This window comes from Acinonyx jubatus, chromosome A3, assembly GCF_027475565.1.
Source record: "Acinonyx jubatus isolate Ajub_Pintada_27869175 chromosome A3, VMU_Ajub_asm_v1.0, whole genome shotgun sequence".
NCBI lineage: Eukaryota > Metazoa > Chordata > Mammalia > Carnivora > Felidae > Acinonyx > Acinonyx jubatus.
The window spans coordinates 72936612-72954361 of NC_069388.1; the positions used below are offsets into that span (position 1 = coordinate 72936612).

At 37.4% G+C, this 17750-nt stretch overlaps 1 long non-coding RNA gene across 1 annotated transcript in view; it reads left to right on the top strand.

The window, feature by feature from the left end:
• LOC106976773 (uncharacterized) overlaps positions 1–17750 on the top strand; it is a 96949-nt gene that overhangs the window by 56581 nt on the left and 22618 nt on the right. The window lies entirely within an intron of this gene.

The following is a 17750-nucleotide window of genomic DNA, read 5'->3' on the forward strand; positions in this document are numbered from 1 at the left end:
GGGAGCTTTTGGGTTTTCTATGTATCATATCATGTAATCTGCAAACAGTGACAGTTTAACTTCTTCCTTACCAATATGGATGCCTCTTATTTCTTTTTCCTGTCTGATTGCTGTGGCTAGGACTTCCAGTACTATGTTGAATAAAAGTGGTGAGGGTGGCTATTCTTGTCTTGTTCCTGATCTTGGAGGAAAAGCTCTTAGTTTTTCACCATTAAGGATGGTAATAGCTGTGAGTTTTTTATGTATGGCCTTTATTATGTTGAGGTACATTCCCTCTAATCCCACTTTGAGAGTTTTTGTGAACAGATATTAAATTTTGTCAAATGGTTTTTCTGCATTTGGTGTGGTGATCATATGATTTTTATTCTTTGTTTTGTTGATGTGGTATATCACGTTTATCAATTTGCAAATATTGAACCATCTGTGCATCCCCAGAATAAATCCCACTTGTTCATGGTGAATGATCCTTTTGATGTATTGCTGAATGTGGTTTGCTAATGTTTTATTGAGGATTTTTGCATATGTATTCATCAGAGGTATTGGCCTATAGTTTTCTTTCTTCCTTCCTCTCTTTTTTTCTTTCTTCCTTCTTTGTTTTTTGTTTGTTTGCTTATTTTGTTGTTGTTGTTATTGTGTCTTTGTCTGGTTTTGGTATCATGGTAATGCTGGCCTCATAGAATGTGTTTGGAAACTTACCTTCCTCCTTCTATTGAGGAGAATAGGTATTAACTCTTCCTTAATTTGGTAGAATTCACCTGTGAAGCCATCTGGCCCTGGACTTTTATTTTTTGGTTGATTTTTGATTACTGAGCCAATTTTATACTAGTAATTGGTGTATTCAGATTTTTTATTTCTTCCTGATTCAGTTTTGGAAGATTGTATGTTTCTAGGAATTTATCCATTTCTTCTAGGTTGTCCAATTTGTTGGCATATAATTTTTCATAATAGTCTCTTATAATCATTTATATTTCTGTGATGTCAGTGGTTACTTCCCTTTTGTTTCTAATTTTATTTATTTGAATCCTTTCTCTTTTTCTTGATGAGTCTGGCTAAGGGTTTATCAATTTTGTTTATCTTTTCAAAGAACCAGCTCTTGGTTTTGTTGATTTTTTTTTTGTCTCTTTGTCATTTATTTCTGCTGTAATCTTTATTATTCCTTTCCTTCTTCTCACGTTGGGCTTTCTTCTTCTTTTTTTTAGTTCCTTTAAGTGTAAGTTTAGGTTGTTTGAGCTTTTTAATTATTTCTTGACGTGGGCCTGTATCACTATATATTTCCCCCTTAGAACTGGTTTTGCTGCATTCTAAAAATTTTAGATTGTTGTATTTTCATTTTCATTTATTTCCACATATTTTTTTATTTCTTTGTTGACCCTTGGTTGTTCAGTATCATGTTGTTTAACCTCCATGTGTTTTTTTGTTTGTTTTCTTGTGATTGATTTTTAGTTTCATACCATGTGGTTGGAAAGGGTGATGGTATGACTTATGTCTTCTTTAATTTATTGAGACTTCTTTTATGGACTAACATGTGATCTATTCTAGAGAATATTTCATGTGCAGTTGAAAAGAATGTGTATTCTGTTATTTTTGAATGGAATGCTTTCGTGTTTATCTGGTCTTATGTGTCATTCAAAAACACTGTTTCCATATTGATTTTCTGTCTGGATGATCTATCCATTGATGTAATTGAGGCATTAAAGTCCCCTACTGTTATTGTATTGCCATCTGAATGCATGTTAATACTTGTTTTATATTTAGTGTTCCAATGTTGTTTGCATGGATATTTACAATTGTTATATCCTCTTGTTGGATTGTTCCCTTTATCATTATGGAACGCTCTTCTTTGTCTCTTGTTATAGTCATTGTTTTAAAGTCTGTTTTGTTTGATAGAAGTATTGCTACTTTGACCCTTTTCCATTTCCATTTGCATGGTAAATGTTTTCCATCCCTTTACTTTCTGTCTGTACAAGTCTCTAGGTCTGAGGTGAGTCTCTTGCAGGCAGCACTGAGATGGGCCATGTTTTTTACCCACTCTCTCATCCTATGTCTTTTGATTGGAGCATTTAGGCCTAAATGGGCTCATTTTTAAATGCTTCATGAAGTTTTGAAGGGACATTGGGAGCTTTGTATCTTTAAGTTCTATTGGATATTGGCACAAAGACCTGAGGGATGATAGGAATAGGACAAATTTGTCAGTTTCACTGCTTGACTCTGACCATTGCCGTTCTTATTTTCTCATTATCTTCATTGTCTGATAGGTGTTCTATAATTTGGTTATATAAACTTCTCCTACAAAGGGCCAAATAGAAAATATTTTAGCCTTTCAGGGTTTTATAAGGTGTCAGTTACATTTTTTTTCTTTTTCTTCTCTTTCTCTTCTTTGTCCTCTTCAATTCTCTAAAATTGTAAAAATAATTCTTAGCTTGCAGGCAGTACAAAAATAGGCTGAAGCCACATTCAGTTCAGAGGCCCATGGATTTCAAACTCCCGGGCTATGCTGCAACTTTTGTTTGTTTGTTTGTTTTTAAACATCTCCTTTTAACAGGTTGTTTGCATTTTCACTATTTCAACCAATGCTATAGTTAAAAATCCTACTACTTGTGCCTTTGCTCTGTGTGCCAATAGAAGACTAGAAGTGGAATTAGTCATTAAAGTATAATTTCATTTAGCTCTAAGGTAGACATTGCCAAATTACCCTCTGTAAATGTTGTATCATTTATACTTCCAGTAATAGTATGAGAGTGCTATTCCTTTGTAAAAACTTCATATTATCAAACTTTAAAATTTTTTGCCCATCTGATGTATAAAAAATAATGCCTCACTTTTTAAAATAATGTTTTCTTCATTCCTAGCAATGCTGGGAATCTTTTTGTGTATTTATTAGGTATTTAAATGTATTTTCTGTGAATTTCCTATAAGTTTGCCTTTTTGTCTTTTGTTATTAATTTGTAGGAGTTCTCATTAATCTTCTATCTATTTATATGTTGCAATATTTCCAACGAGACTGTCGCTTGTCTTTTAACACTGTTTAAAAATTTCATGTTTGGGGTGACTGGGTGGCTCAGTCGGTTGAGCATCCAACTTCAGCTCAGGTCATGATCTCATGATTCATGGGTTTGAGCCCCACATCAGGCTTCGTGCTGACAGCACAGAGCCTCCTTGAGATTCTCTCTCTACCCCTTCCCCACTTGTACTTTCTCTCTCAAAAATAAATAAACATTAAAAAAATTATATTTACATTTTATTTTAATTTTTTTTATCATTTTTATTTATCTTTGAGACAGAGAGAAACAGAGCATGAACAGGGGAGGGACAGAGAGAGAGGGAGACACAGAATCGGAAGCAGGCTCCAAGCTCTGAGCCATCAGCCCAGAGCCCGACGCTGGGCTCAAACTCACGGACCGCGAGATCGTGACCTGAGCTGAAGTCGGATGCTTAACCGACTGAGCCACCCAGGCGCCCCTACATTTTAGATGAACTAAACTTTTTTGGTTTGTGTTTTCTGGGGGTGTTGTGTCTTATTTTTGATGCCTTAATCTCAGGTTAGTAGTATGTCCTTTTTAATAGTACACTTGACTAAATTTCTATCAGAATTTGACATAAGGAAAATAATGGTTTCTTTCCAATAACTTATATGACTTTTTTTGCCTTGATTGTCAGGAAACAGCTAAATCTATGGTTCAAGTGTGGCAACTATCCTAACTCTTATGCTATGTAGTAGTTACTGTGAGCTGTCAGTGCTAAAATGGTACTATACACCTGAAAACAGAGGCTGAGTATAAGTTGAGCAAGTTTAAAAGACTAGCCCCTGAATAGAATTCCAAGGCAGAAAAATAGGTCATTAGGAGACCTCAAATATGAATGAAACATCACTGGGAATCTGAGTTTGGCAGACAGAGTTTATCAGCAGTATAGAAGAGTTGGTGGGGAGATAAGACCTGGAAATGGGAACAGATGCATACAATCTGGGAGAATGTATAGCCATGGTTTCTGATCCTGTGAGCTTACAACTTTTGCAGGCTCACAATCCTTTACCAGCAATTCTGAAGTCCAGAAAGCTCTAAAGACCCAGACTTAAAAAAATTTATTGTCAAAATCTGACCCAAATGGATGTGGACTATTAAAAAATCTTTATTTGACTTAGTTTGGAAATGTGGGATGCCTGAATGGCTCAGTTGATTAAGCAGTGACTTCAGCTTATGTCATGATCTCACAGTTTATGAGTTTGAGTCCCACAATGGACTCTCTGCTGTCAGCACAGAGCCTGCTTTGGATCCTCTGTTTCCCTCTCTCTGCCCCTACCCCTGCATTCTCTCTCTCTCTCTCTCTCTCTCTCTCTCTCTCTCTCTCAAATATTGATAAACATCAAAAATAAATAAAATAAGTAAATAAACATTAAAAAAAGAAAATGCATACATTTTGCTGCGTAAATAACAAGGTAGCTGATTTGAAGTTGTTTTGGAGGGTATTGTGTAGTATCTGGCGTGTGTACCTCCTTACCTCCTTACCTTTCTAAAATTCAGTAAATTTTGAATTCTGAAACATATGTAGCCTCAAGGGTTTCTGTTAAGGGATTGTGGACTTGTAATAAGTAGCTGAAGGCCTGGGTGGAATCAGCTTTCTTTTTGCCTCTTTATGGCTTTTGGTTTCACTTTCTAACATTATTTTTAATAATCCTGTTACATTTGTATTTTTAGTCTATGCTCTCAAGGTTTTTGGCAATAGGGATATTGAAGACGGCCTCCAAGAGGACCCACAACAATCCTTGCCCTTTTATAGTCTTCTGCTACATTAACTCAGAGGTGCTCTGTGTATTCATAGAGAATATGATGATGTGTGACTTCTTAAAATTTTTTTTAATGTTTGTTTATTTTTGAGAGAGAGAGAGAGCGAGCGCAAGTGGGGGAGGGGCAGAGAGAGAGGGAGACATAGAATCTGAAGCAGGTTCCAGGCTCTGAGCTGTCAGCACAGAGTCTGACATGGGGTTCAAACTTGTGAACTGCAAGATTGTGACCTGAGCCAAGGTTAACTGACTGAGCCATCCAGGTGCTCTGATGATGTGTGACTTCTGAGGCTAGTCCATAAAAGACATTGCAGCTCTGCTTGGGTTTTTTGGATCCTTTGTTCTGGAGAAAGCCAATTGCCATGGTGTGAGGACATACAAGGGGTTATAAGAAGAGGCCCAAATGGAGAGGAACCAACTTGTCAGCCATGTGGGTGACATACCTTAGAAGTGACTTCTCCAGCCCCAATGAAGCCTGTAGATGACCATAGACTTGGTCAACAGCTCACCTGCAACCTCATGAGGCACTCTGAGTCACAACTGCCCCACCAAGCTTTTCCCATACACACGACCCACCGAAACTTCGAGAAGAAGAAATAACTGTTGTTTTTTTAACTGCTAAGCCTTTGGGTGATTTGTTATGCAGAAATAGATCACTAATGCAATGAGTGATAAGTAATGAATAATTAATTCTAAAAAACATCTACTGTTTGGAAATTTTTTTCTGCAGGGCCTCATACCACTGAATAGACTTAATGTAGTGCTTGATCCTTGATTACATTTCCTGCATAATTGTGTATTGACAAAATCTGGGATTTTATCATTTACCATACATTATTTTTACATTTTTTCCCACTCTTTTTTCCCATTTCCCCTTTGATAGAACTGCTGATATAGTCATATTTTCATGAAACTCCTTATTGTGTGACTATTCTTTTTTTTAATGTTTATTTATTTATATTTGAGAGGGGAGGGGGGGTAGAGAGAGAGGGAGAGAGAGAATCTCAAGCAGGGTTTGCGCTGTCAGTGAAGAGCCCTAAGCAGTGATTGATCCCATGAACCATGAGATCATGACCAGAGCCAAAATCAAGAGTCAGACACTCAACTGACTGAGCCACCCAGGTGCCCCTTATTGTGTGACTATTCTGAGTCTGGTTGAGAAATAGTTTTGCACCAACTACCTATTGTTGTGTAACATACCACTCCAAAACTCATGTTTTGAAACAATGACATTTTACAGATGGTCCCCAACTTATGATGATTTGACCTAATGATTTTTTTACTTTACGATGGGGTGAAACCAGTATACATTCAGTACAAACCATACTTGAAATTTTGAATTTTGATTTTTTTCCTGGGCTAATGATATGTGGGACGATTTTCTTGTGATGCTTTGCAGTGGCAGCCAGCCACAGCTTCTACCCGCACGATCACAAGAGTACGTGGCTGATACTTACAACCCTTCTATATCCATACAACCATTCTGTCTTTCATTTTCAGTTTAGTCTTAGATAAATTAGATTAAAAAGTATAAAATAAGCTTTGTGTTAAATGAGTTTGCCCAACTTTAGGCTAATGTAAGTGTTATGAGTGTACTTAGGCTAGGCTAAGTTAGGATGTTTGGTAGGTTAGGTGTGTTAGATGCATTTTTGACTTAGGATACTTGTAATTTATAATGGGTTTATTGGGAATAACTTTATTGTAAGTTGAGGATGGTATGTACGGTTTCTCATGATTTTGTGGGTTGGCTGGGCAGTTCTCTGCTGTTCTTGGCCGGACTTCCTCATGGAGCTTCATTCATCTGCTGGGTCTGCTAGAGCTGAAGAGTCTAGATGGTCTCACCCTCATGTTTGGGGCCTCAGAAGAGATAGTTGGAAAACTGGAAACTCACTCTCCACATGATCTCTCATGAACATTTGAACCCAAGCTTTTCCCCATGGTGGCTGAGCCCCAAGAAAACACAGGTGGAACCTACAAGGATTCTTGGGATTTAAGCACTGGAACTTTCACGGTATCACTTCTGTCACATTGTAAAGGTCAAATCAAGTCACCAGGCCAGCTTAGATTCAAAGGGGTGGAGAAGAGCCCCAGGTCTTTACTGAAGAAACAGCAACGTCATTCTGCAAAAGAAACATAGGCACAGGGAGAAGTGATTCCTTGGGAGACATTTTGATAATGATATACTACATGCTTCTTAGGAGAAATTATAAATATTAGTTTATAGACTTCAGCAACCTGTGTTTCTGAAAAGGGAACCAAAAGATCCAGAATGATTCATTCACGAAACATACATATATTGAGAATCTACTATCTGTTGGCCCTAGGGAATAAAAATATGTAATCCCTTTCTTGAAGCAAGAAACATATTTTTTTTTTGTTTCTTCAAATTCAGTCCTTTAGGATTAGGAAATGAGTGTTCTACATAGATAAACACAGTAACAGATATTTCTCAAGTGCCTTATGTACTTAGAATTCTTCTATTTCTCCCTGAGGTGCTTTGCTAGGAGATAAACGTGGCAGCCTCTGTAAGTTATTGATGCTCTCTGCAGATGTGCCTATGGATCCCATACTTTAGACTATAACATCTGCCCTCAGGGTGTTTGATAGGGCATCTGAGTCCTATTTAGCTCCACCTGCCTTTCTGTTATGCACTATACCATATGGCAAAGATGGTAGGATTGAACTCTCATGCCTTAAAATAATTGGAGTAGGTGTCAGAAGGAGGTTATGGAATTGTCTGTTTTGTATTTTATGTACACTACAAAGTGTTGAGCATTAGGTTACAGTGACCTGAATAAGATATAAGACATGGAATCATAGTGCAGGAAGGGAAAAAACACAAATAATCTAGCCATCCCTCTCATTTGGTAAATAAGAAAATCGAGACTGAGAGACATTAAGTGACATACTCATGTTAAAATATCTATTTAGCAACAGGCCTGAAAGTACAATCTAGGAATTTTGACTTGCTGTCTTATGTTCTTTTCTACTGGTCCTTTCTATCTTAAGACTTTATATCCTTATGGAAGAGAAGTATTAATATCTAAAATTGATGGAGGGTTAACTTAATGTCTGTTAAGCAGGTTACTAAAATTGTAATTTCTCAATGAATCCTCACAATAACTGGAAGACTGAGTATTGTTAGTACTTCTATTTATAAAGGAGGAGAGCTTAAGTTACTCCTAAATCCCAAGACTAACAATTTCAGAAGCAGGTTGTTATCTGGGCATTCTTACTCTAGAGACCATGCTCATTATCTTTGTGCTAGTCCTACACTATGAATGAGGCTGACAATAATGAAAAGGCCTGAGGAGCCTGGGAGCCTGCTGAGATTACATGGAAGATCTTCAGGTCCTGAGTAAGGTACTAGGTTGGAGACAGAGGACATGCACATCTTGGGGGTAGAACACAGAGCCGGGCTCATGGGAGAGGCCTAGGCTGAGTTTGAATGAATGTTCAGACTGGTGAACTGACGAGTCAGTAAGATACACATTATTACTGGAATTTTTCTTTTGCACTGAAGACATTGATGATGACAGTCTGGTCATGAATTAATTAAATCTAGCTATTCATTGGGATGGGCAGTGAATCCTTTTTTCTATATTCCAACTTAGAAATGATAATATTTGTGGTCCATTCATTTAGTCACTCACTCATTGTTTTATTCAAGAAATTGAGCAAGAGTTTTTGTGCAAGAAGTCATTGTATTAGGCACTTCAGGGTTACCTTTGGAAGCTGGCTCTACCTTCTTGTTAGCTCTGATTATGTAATCCTATTTATCATGGCTCATGGCTTATGGTGGTCTCTTTTCTTTTTTCTTTTTTTTTTCCTTGAGGCAACAACCAAAGTTTGACATTTTCCTTAAGTTCAAAGCACAAACAAAATTAGAAAGTCATATATTGTGCACGAGTTTTGATTTGGTATTTTTTAAAAGATCCAAGAAAGAAGGAACACATATCTGCCTTTGATCAATTTGAATGAAAAGGTCTTGTACTATTTAGAGTACAACTCACTGATGTAACAAGTCCAATGATAGATGATGGCTAAAACATGAAATGAGTTTGTTTCTTGCTCATATCAAATCCCAAATGGGTATTTATGGTAAATAAGGATATTTTCCAAGTAGTCATTCAGACATCTAGTTCCTCTCAAGGTGGTTGCACACATGCACATCCAGCTGGCAGCAGAGGGAAGAGTATGGATCATGTCACACATGTGGGACTTTTATGGGTCAGATATGGAAGTGGCACCTATCTTTCAACTAACGTTCCTTTGACTACAACTCAGTTACCTGGTCAAGACCTAACTGTGAGGGAACCTGGAAAATGTACACCACTGTATGTCCAGAGAACAGAGGGAGTAGTGGAAAATGGGGAAAGGACTGTGAACTCTTCTGACTTACTCCACTTCTCTGTTAATTCATCAATCCTTCTTTAAACCTACCGATTTTTTTGAATTTCATGTAAATATTTATACATTTAAGTTTATCATTTTATAAAATTTAAAAATTGCCTTGTCAAATTTCTTTTGAAATCACATTCAACCCTTTTATTTTATAAATTATTTTAATATTTATTTACTTTTGAGAGACAGAGGGGGAAAGACAGAGACGGAGGTGGGGGGAGGGGCAGAGAGAGAGGGAGACACAGAATCTGAAGTAGCTTCCAGGCTCTGAGCTGTTAGCACAGAGCCTGATGTGGGGCTCAAATCCATGAACCATGAGATCATGACCTGAGCCAAAGTCAGACACTTAACTGACTGAGCCACCCAGGTGCCCCTAACCCCCATTTATTTTATAGATGAGATATATGAGGTCTAGAAAAGTTAAATAATTTGCCTACCATCTTGCAGCTTGTAGATGACAGAGCTAAGACTAAAGCTCGGAGATTTCTTGATTTTCTTTTTTATTTTAATTTGAAATAATATCGATATCTTCCCAAGTTCTTATTATCTGTTTTATATTTTAACATCACATAGAACAGTTTGTTGAATTCATTTTGTAGAGCTTGATGTGAATGTTCTTTCTTTTTTTTTTTTTTTTTTTTTTTGCTTTTTCAAAAAGGTTCTCACTATAGCCTTTAGGTGGCACAAGTTAGCTAATCCAAGGTTATTTTGTAGCTACAATAATTATAGAAGGTTCAAGAAAAGTTTTTGGAAAAGAGAGTGTTGAATGATTTAAACCAAGTAGACGTATTATCAACAAAGTCTCCTTGCATTTAGAATCAGTCTTCTGAATAAGTCTTTATGTACAAGAGGAAAATGTTTGGAAGTTTCTCCACAAGTTCTCTAACTCTGCCAGTGTCAGGAATCCCTAGGAATAGATGACTCTTGGGATAGGTTTTGTGATAAGGATTGGATCTGTAGAAGGTTCTCTGAAAAGTATAGAATATGAATCTGGGAGGTAGGAGGCCTCAGTTTTCCATGAATTCCTACATATTCGGGATGAATTTTCTATGGCTTGGTTCACGCTACTTATTGTGGACCCACATAGCTGTTTGCTAATGCTGTTTGCCTCACCAGGGTGTTCTGAAGACGTATATGTTGATGTCTGGAAAGTATTTTATGTACTACTGTAAGATGGTGCTATAGTACAATGCTTTGCCTTTGTTAGGGCTCCAGCAATTATTTGTGGAATATAATTTTCCCACTTGATTTTCTTTCTCTCATTCTCATCCCTGGAGGGGTTATAAACTCCTTTCCTAAGGTGTCAAGGAGAAGTCATATTTATTCAGTGCCTCTTATGTTGACCAGCACTCTGGTAGTCAGTGTGAGGAGTCCTAGGAAAATCTACTTTTTCTTGAGATCTAATTCACTTCTGAAGACAATATTTAGCTAAGAAAAAAAATCACAGAAGAAGCACTATAAAATCAAAATAGTGATTATGTGAATAATTAGTCCTTCTGCTGTGAGTGTGTGCAAGCAACCATCTTGTATGCCAAATAGGTGCAAATGTGTTGAATTGAGAGAGGAGATGATAAAATTTTCCTCTAGTATTCACCTAGAGTGTGCTCTTTGGCTTCACTGTCTCTAATTTTCTGAGTTATATGATTTTATAAAGAGTATTGGAATCTGAATTTCAGTTTGAATATGGTAACTTCATTTTTTTCTGACAATATCAGTTTCCAGGTCTATGTAATATGAAGTAGGCAAATCTAACTGTTGGTGTTCTTGGATTCAGCATTGTGAGTTCTTTCTCATTTGTGGTAGTATTCCTACCCTCAGCTCATTCTCAGTACCTGAAGTCTTCTTGTTGTCTTCGAACACTCCTCACAAAATCCATTCTCTCAACTTTCACAGTAAGGCATGTGTGACTGATGCTGGCCTCCATTGTTCCTGATATCCACTGAGTTTTCAATTTTAATGAATCTCAACAATCTCCTAAGTCAAAAGTTAAACAGATGTGCTACTTTTGAAAAAATGTACACATGGTCTGGGGCGCCTTGGTGGTTCAGTCGGTTAAGTTTCCAACTCTTCGTTTTGGCTCAGGTCATGATCTCATGGTTTGTGAGATTGAGCCCTTTGTGGGTCTCTGCACTGGCAGCACGGAGCCTGCTTAGAATTCTCTCTCTCCCTCTCTCTCTGACCCTCCCTCGCTCATGCTCTCTCTCTCTCTCTCTCTCTCAAAATCAATAAACTTAAAATGTACACATGGTCATTATAAAAATTCAAATGATATAGATAAGTACACCCCAATTTCTATTTCCCAAGGTTTCCACTACAAACACTTTCGTGAAAATTCTTCTGTATACATTTATACACGGATACATATACACAAAAATGGGGTATGAGGTTTTGTGGTGAAATTGAAGTCCTCCAGAGGGTAGCCTATTCCAACAACTATGTAATTTGCTTTGCCTACTGATAAGACACCTTGCATAACAGGCTCAGGAACTTAAAATACTTTGTATCCAATTTTCCTCTGCGATTTGATGATGTATCTATCTTTTAAATATTTTTAAATACAAAATATTATTTCTGATGATTCTCATATTGGGAAATAACTTAAGGTCTGATTAGATAGTCCATTTCTATTTTGGTACCTCTTACTTTCACAGTTAAAAAATGGTTATTTATTTATTTTGAGAAAGAGGGTGAGTGTGAGTGGGGGAAGGGCAGAGAGAGAAGGAGAAAGAGAATCCCAAGCAAGCTCCATGCTCAGCATGAAGCCTGAGGTGGGGCTCTATCTCTCAACAATGGTATCATGACCAGAGCTGAAATCAAGAGTTGGATGCTTAACAGACTGAGCCACCCAGGCAGGCTCCTCACTGCACAGTTATTGGTAACAGAATGGACACCTGCATTTTGGCCTTCAGTTTTCCATTAGGAGAGATTCCAAGTATGGTTCCTATTGACTGTATGAGGGAAAAGGGTTAGAAAATGTTGGGTATGAGTCAGCAAAACAATGGCTAGAGACATCTTGATTCTAGTCTATCAGTCTAGTTACTATTATGTCTTCTAGAACGAAATTTGATATCATGAAACTACATTACAGCTTCACTATACATTAAATTTCAAAACTTTATTTACATTTTTATATGGAAATAGCTTCTGTGGAATGTAGAATTCTGTACACTCGATCTCTTGAGTACTTTTTTCCCACTCTGAATACCTACCAATCATTGTTTTATCTTTTAGGTTTAGATTTTTCCTTTCTCTTGTCCTTATTCTAATCTGGACCACCATTTTTTTCTCCTTGCTTCCATACTAAAGAATAGGGCTTTTCGTCCAAGCTAAACCATTAATTAGATGAACAGTTAAGCTATTTAATAGTGTGCCTGGTACTTTCAGGCACTGTAAAGGTTATGAGAGGAGACAGTGCTGCTTAGTGGTCTAGCACTTGCATTTTGGACTAGGGTTGCATGGGTTTGTACATATGTTTTACTAGCTGTGTGAACATGGACACTTTCTCCTCTATGAAGATAACAGTAAGTACTTCCATTAAAGATTGTTGATATAATTAATAAAGATAATCTATGTAAACCATTGACCCCAGTACCTGGTACATAATGGTCAATAGATGTCATCAATTATTACTATAATTCTTATTCTTCATTATTATTAAAGAATGTTAAACATGAAGCCTGTCCCAAGGAAATACACAGTTTAACTGAATTAATATTCATATGTACAACTACAAAGAACAGAATAAAGTAACAAAATTGAGTGATGTAGATTGTGATATTGGCAATAATAACTATAACTAAGGAGGAATTAATGAAGGATGCAAGAATTTAACAGAGCCTTAAAAGTTAGTCTTGGTCTGCAAAGAAGAGAGACAAAATTCCCTTGTGTAGACAATATGTGTTAAGGTTAGTTTTTCTTGAACATCAGGAGACTTGGGATCCTTCTATCTTTTATGGATAAGCTGCTTCTAGAGGTATATTCTGCCAAGACCAGGAACACCATTGCTTCAAGGCCCCAGGGTTTGATGAATATGTTCTGCGGGGATTAATAGAACAGATGAATGAGTAACAGAAATGGTAATTAAGCAATATGATAGGACAGACTGTGGCATAACGATGATTAATGGGATGCCTCAGGTGAGCACTGAGGCACAAGGCAGAATGAGGGCTCTTGGTGTACCAGAGAAGTGTCATTAATCAGCATTACATCATGCTTGAGAGTAGTTTATTGAAATTTTAAAATAGGTACTTAAAATAACATTAAAAGCACAATTTTAAACATGCACAATTGATTCTAGTGAAGTCCTATGCCAGAAATGAATTCCAGCCTTTCAGAGGACTGTACCCCAAGAAAAAGAAAAAAAAACTATGCTCCTCAAAGCTGAAAGTAGCCCATTGACATAGTGTGGCTCTGCCAACTTTACCTTCTTAAAAACTGTTCTTTTCATTGGAAACCACAGTAGAGACCAGCAAAAACAGAAATGAAATTTTGGCAGTGCTTCCTCCTGCCTCATGTGCCTTGTAATGTCTCCCAAGCTGTCAGCCAAGGCTGGCTGTTTCTTCCACACCAGATCGCCAGGGACTGTGTAAAGGAAGGGGTTCTGGACAATGCACAAGCATCTGTTGAATGTGGGACAAACTATTGCATCTATACATCAAAGAAAAAAGATGGAGTTTGGGGGTTGATGGTTTAGGAAAGATGTCAGGTCTTTCATCTTGAGCTGGTATCATGGGTTTATCCCAGTAGGAGTACAGTTCAGCATCTAGCATTGAAAATCAAGTGGCTAGATAAGAGGTCAACATCCAGAGTCAGATTTGGGTTGCTATTTGGGAACTCAGGATCTGGAGAAGAGCTACAAGTTTGGAGAAGTCTCTTCCAAGCTACTTTGAATAGAAGAAGAAAAGGGAAGCAATGTGGTACAGAGTTGATGCACTTGGCAGGGCCCAAGAGGTGCCATCAGAAGGTAGGAGAGAGGCATGAATGTGTTCTCCCTCAGAACAATCAGAAGGAACCAAACCTTGCTGATGCCTTGATTTTGGACTTTTGGCTTCCAGAACTGAGAGGATAAATTTCTATTGTTTTAAGCTACCAAGTTTGTGGTAATTTGTTACAGCAGCAACATAAAACTAGTAACAGCCTTGTAGAGCTTGCCTCAAGAAACAATTTTGAGTTAAGGAGTTCAGAACCTTGCTACCTTGCTGACGGTAGTATCCAGCAATAAGCTCTACACCTCACTCCTGAAGTCTGGGTTTCTGAGGCCAAAGCAGAGAGCTTTGATATGGACGAGTGGATGGATAATTCTGCCAGTTTATTGCAGATCATTTTTTTCTGAAAGGGGTGGAAGCCTTTTTTTTTTTTTTTTTTTTTTTACAATTCATGGCTACCAGCTTGCTTTGATAGCTGTCAAGTTGGATGAGTTTAAATACTTTGATCAATACCTAAAGTACCATCTTAAAATGCAAAATCTTTTTCATCTGTTGAAAGAGCACAAATCCACAGACCAGTGTTTTGAGCCCTGGCTTCATTAATTTATTCATTAAAATATGTAATAAGCACATTCAAAGTCTCTGTCTTCTTGGGATTTACATTTTATAAGATCCTTCACTTTAGTACAATAAACGTCGTTTGACTTAACTTTCTCTTCCTTCAAGTTTCTCTCAGTTGATATACAAAGATCCATACTTGCAAAATGGATAAGAAAGAGGATGATGATTTTACAGAAGAATCCTGTGTTTCACAAGAGGATTAAATATGTGATTCATTCATTCATTTAGCGAATATTTATTGAGAACCTGTGTGGCAGACACCTTTCTATGCACCGGGGATACAAGAGTGAACGAGGCAAACTTCCCTTATCAAGCTTAATTTCTATTGGGAGAGACAGACACTGAACAGATAAGCCAATTATATAAATTAATAAATATATAATGTCAAACAATAATAAGTATATGAAGAAGCCCCTTGTCCTTCAGTTCCAGGACATATTTTGACAGGATGTTTCTGTCATTTATGACTTTTTTCTCCCCCCCAAGGAAGGTTGGTTCCTTTAAAGGCAACAGCTTCCATTTTAACTCCTGGTTTCCACTCATGAATGCAAATCTATCCTTCATCTAGCAGCCAAAGTGATATTTCTAAAGCATAAACCAGGTTCTTTCGACCTTGGCTTTGGCCTTCAGTGGCTTCCCTTGCAATTAGAATGGAATCCAGACTCTTGCAAAGTCTTGCAGTATCTGGCCCTGCCAACGTGTAACCTTGTTTCATGCCCGTTACCCATTTGCTCACTTGTTCAGTCACATTGCTTTTCTCTCAGTTCCTTGAGTACGCACACAGGTAACTTCCTCTGTCTGCGATGCTTTTCACTCCTTCCCCTTTCAATAGGTCCCTCCTGTTATTCCCTATCACAGCATCTATTACAGACTGGAAATACATTTTTGTTTGTTTTGTACTTGCTCCCTGCCAGTCTTCCCCTGACTTTGCTAGTTTGAATCCCCATGAGGGTCTGGGATTACAGTTGTTTACCTAGAACTAGCCCAGCACTTGGCACATAGAAACTATAAGCAAGTATTTTTTGCACAAATTAAAAAAAAAAAGGGAAATGCAGTAGTTGGTAAGTTCTAAACTTTTAAGAAATCAACCCAATGCAAAGAGTTATTTAAATTATTCTTATATTAAATTGTATTATCCTCTGGTCCTTTTGTGCTTACTGTTGTAGGTCCAGAAAGGAGAAAGTTTACTGGGGTTAGGTGATTTGTTGCCTTCAGAAATACTTTTGTGTTCTTTCCCAGAAGCAATATATTTGTTAAGAAATAGAAGACAGCCATTTAATAAATATTACTGGCTGTGGGCTGTATGTATCACTAATAAAATAGGAGATCTGAGATCATTCTTTAACATATTCTAGCAATCAGGTCCCCAGTTTGCGAGCATTCAATCTACCAGTGACCTTTATACACTAAAGATTACTGTCCCCTTTTTTGGACCAGATGGTTTCATCTTCCTTCCTGCTGTGAAAACTTTAGATGCTCTTAGTGCTGCTCGAGGGAGGAGAAGCCCACAAGGCCAGACCCTCTCTCTTTGTAAAGTCAAAGTTAGAAATCACCATTGCTTCATGTCCAATATGCACCAGTGCTGGTGGTTCAGAAATGGCCAGCAAAGTCTCTTCCTTCTAGAAAGAGACTAGAGTTTGGTGGCTTGGTGTCATAGCTTTACCCATCCTATAGTTCAGCTCCCTTATACATTAAGTAGGATTTTGTGGACTGATCTGGAAACCTAATAGCCCTTCATGACATTGTTCTAAAAGAGGAATGCAACCAGAGTGCCAGATAATAAATCTTCAAGGAAAAATTCAGAACTTAATTCACCCAAAAAATAAGAGTGAGCTTCACTTTTTTTATTCTCTGGAGAGAATCTGAAACCAATTTTTTTGAAGTTACTGGGCCAATTTAGCTAGTTTGGTGTTACTTAGCCAAGAACACTTGATTTTTATATTTTCTGAATTTTCTATAATGAATATATTCTTTTTATTAATAAAATATTTTTAGAAGAAAGCAAAGACATACAGGGAATACAATGGCATAAATATCATAAATGACATAAGGACCTATCATAGTGGAGGCAAGAGTAAGAAATGTGTACACTGCTGGGAACCACCCACACATGATGCTGGCAATCTTTGACGGAGCGCTTAGCCTCAGCGTGGGGAGGGATGGACATGAATGAACAGATTCGAAACTAGGGTTTACACTGACGTGAACAGCTTCCACTTGAACTGCTGGTTTCCACTCTTGAACTGAAGTCTATCCTTCATCCAGCAGCCTTAGTGATATTTCCAAAATATAAACCAGGTCATTTCCCCTTTGGCTTTGGCCTCAGCTTTCATCTTTCCCTTTAGAAGATGAGTCTAACTCTTGAAAGCATATTCTATTCTCTGTTGGACAGTGTAGAAGGTGGCCAGAGAATGTATTTGCCATCAGGCTTGCAAATTGTCAGATTGTCATGTAAAAACCAACATGGACCCACTTTTTCCTACTCATTTCTGTTCTGCCACTGGGGCTGTTGAAATCCAGACACTGTCAGTTTACACTAGCCTTCTCCAATTTCCATAATTTATTCTAGATAGAGAAGGAATGAAAGTAAATCATGTAAAATCCTTTTCTGGGGAAACTGCTGATTTATAAATTATAAAGAATTAAGAACATTTTTAATAGTTTGCATGTGTTTGGCACTTTATAATCTACCAAGTGTTTTCTTTTTAGAAATTAAAGAAAATTAAGTGTGGTAAATACACATAACAAAAAAATTTTCATCCTAATCATTTTTAGGTGTATAGTTCAGTAATGTTAAATATATTCAAATTGTTGTGCAGCTGTCACGGCCCTCGATCTCTACAACTTTTCTTGTCTTGCAAGACTGGAACTCTGTATCCATTAAACAACAGTTTACCAAGTGTTTTCTTCTACACTATTTCATATTTCATACTCTTCTCTATAGCTCTGAAAGTGAGAGGGAAGATATTAATTCTTAAAGCATAGTTGTTAATGGGGAAGGCCCTGGAGTAAGGCTATCT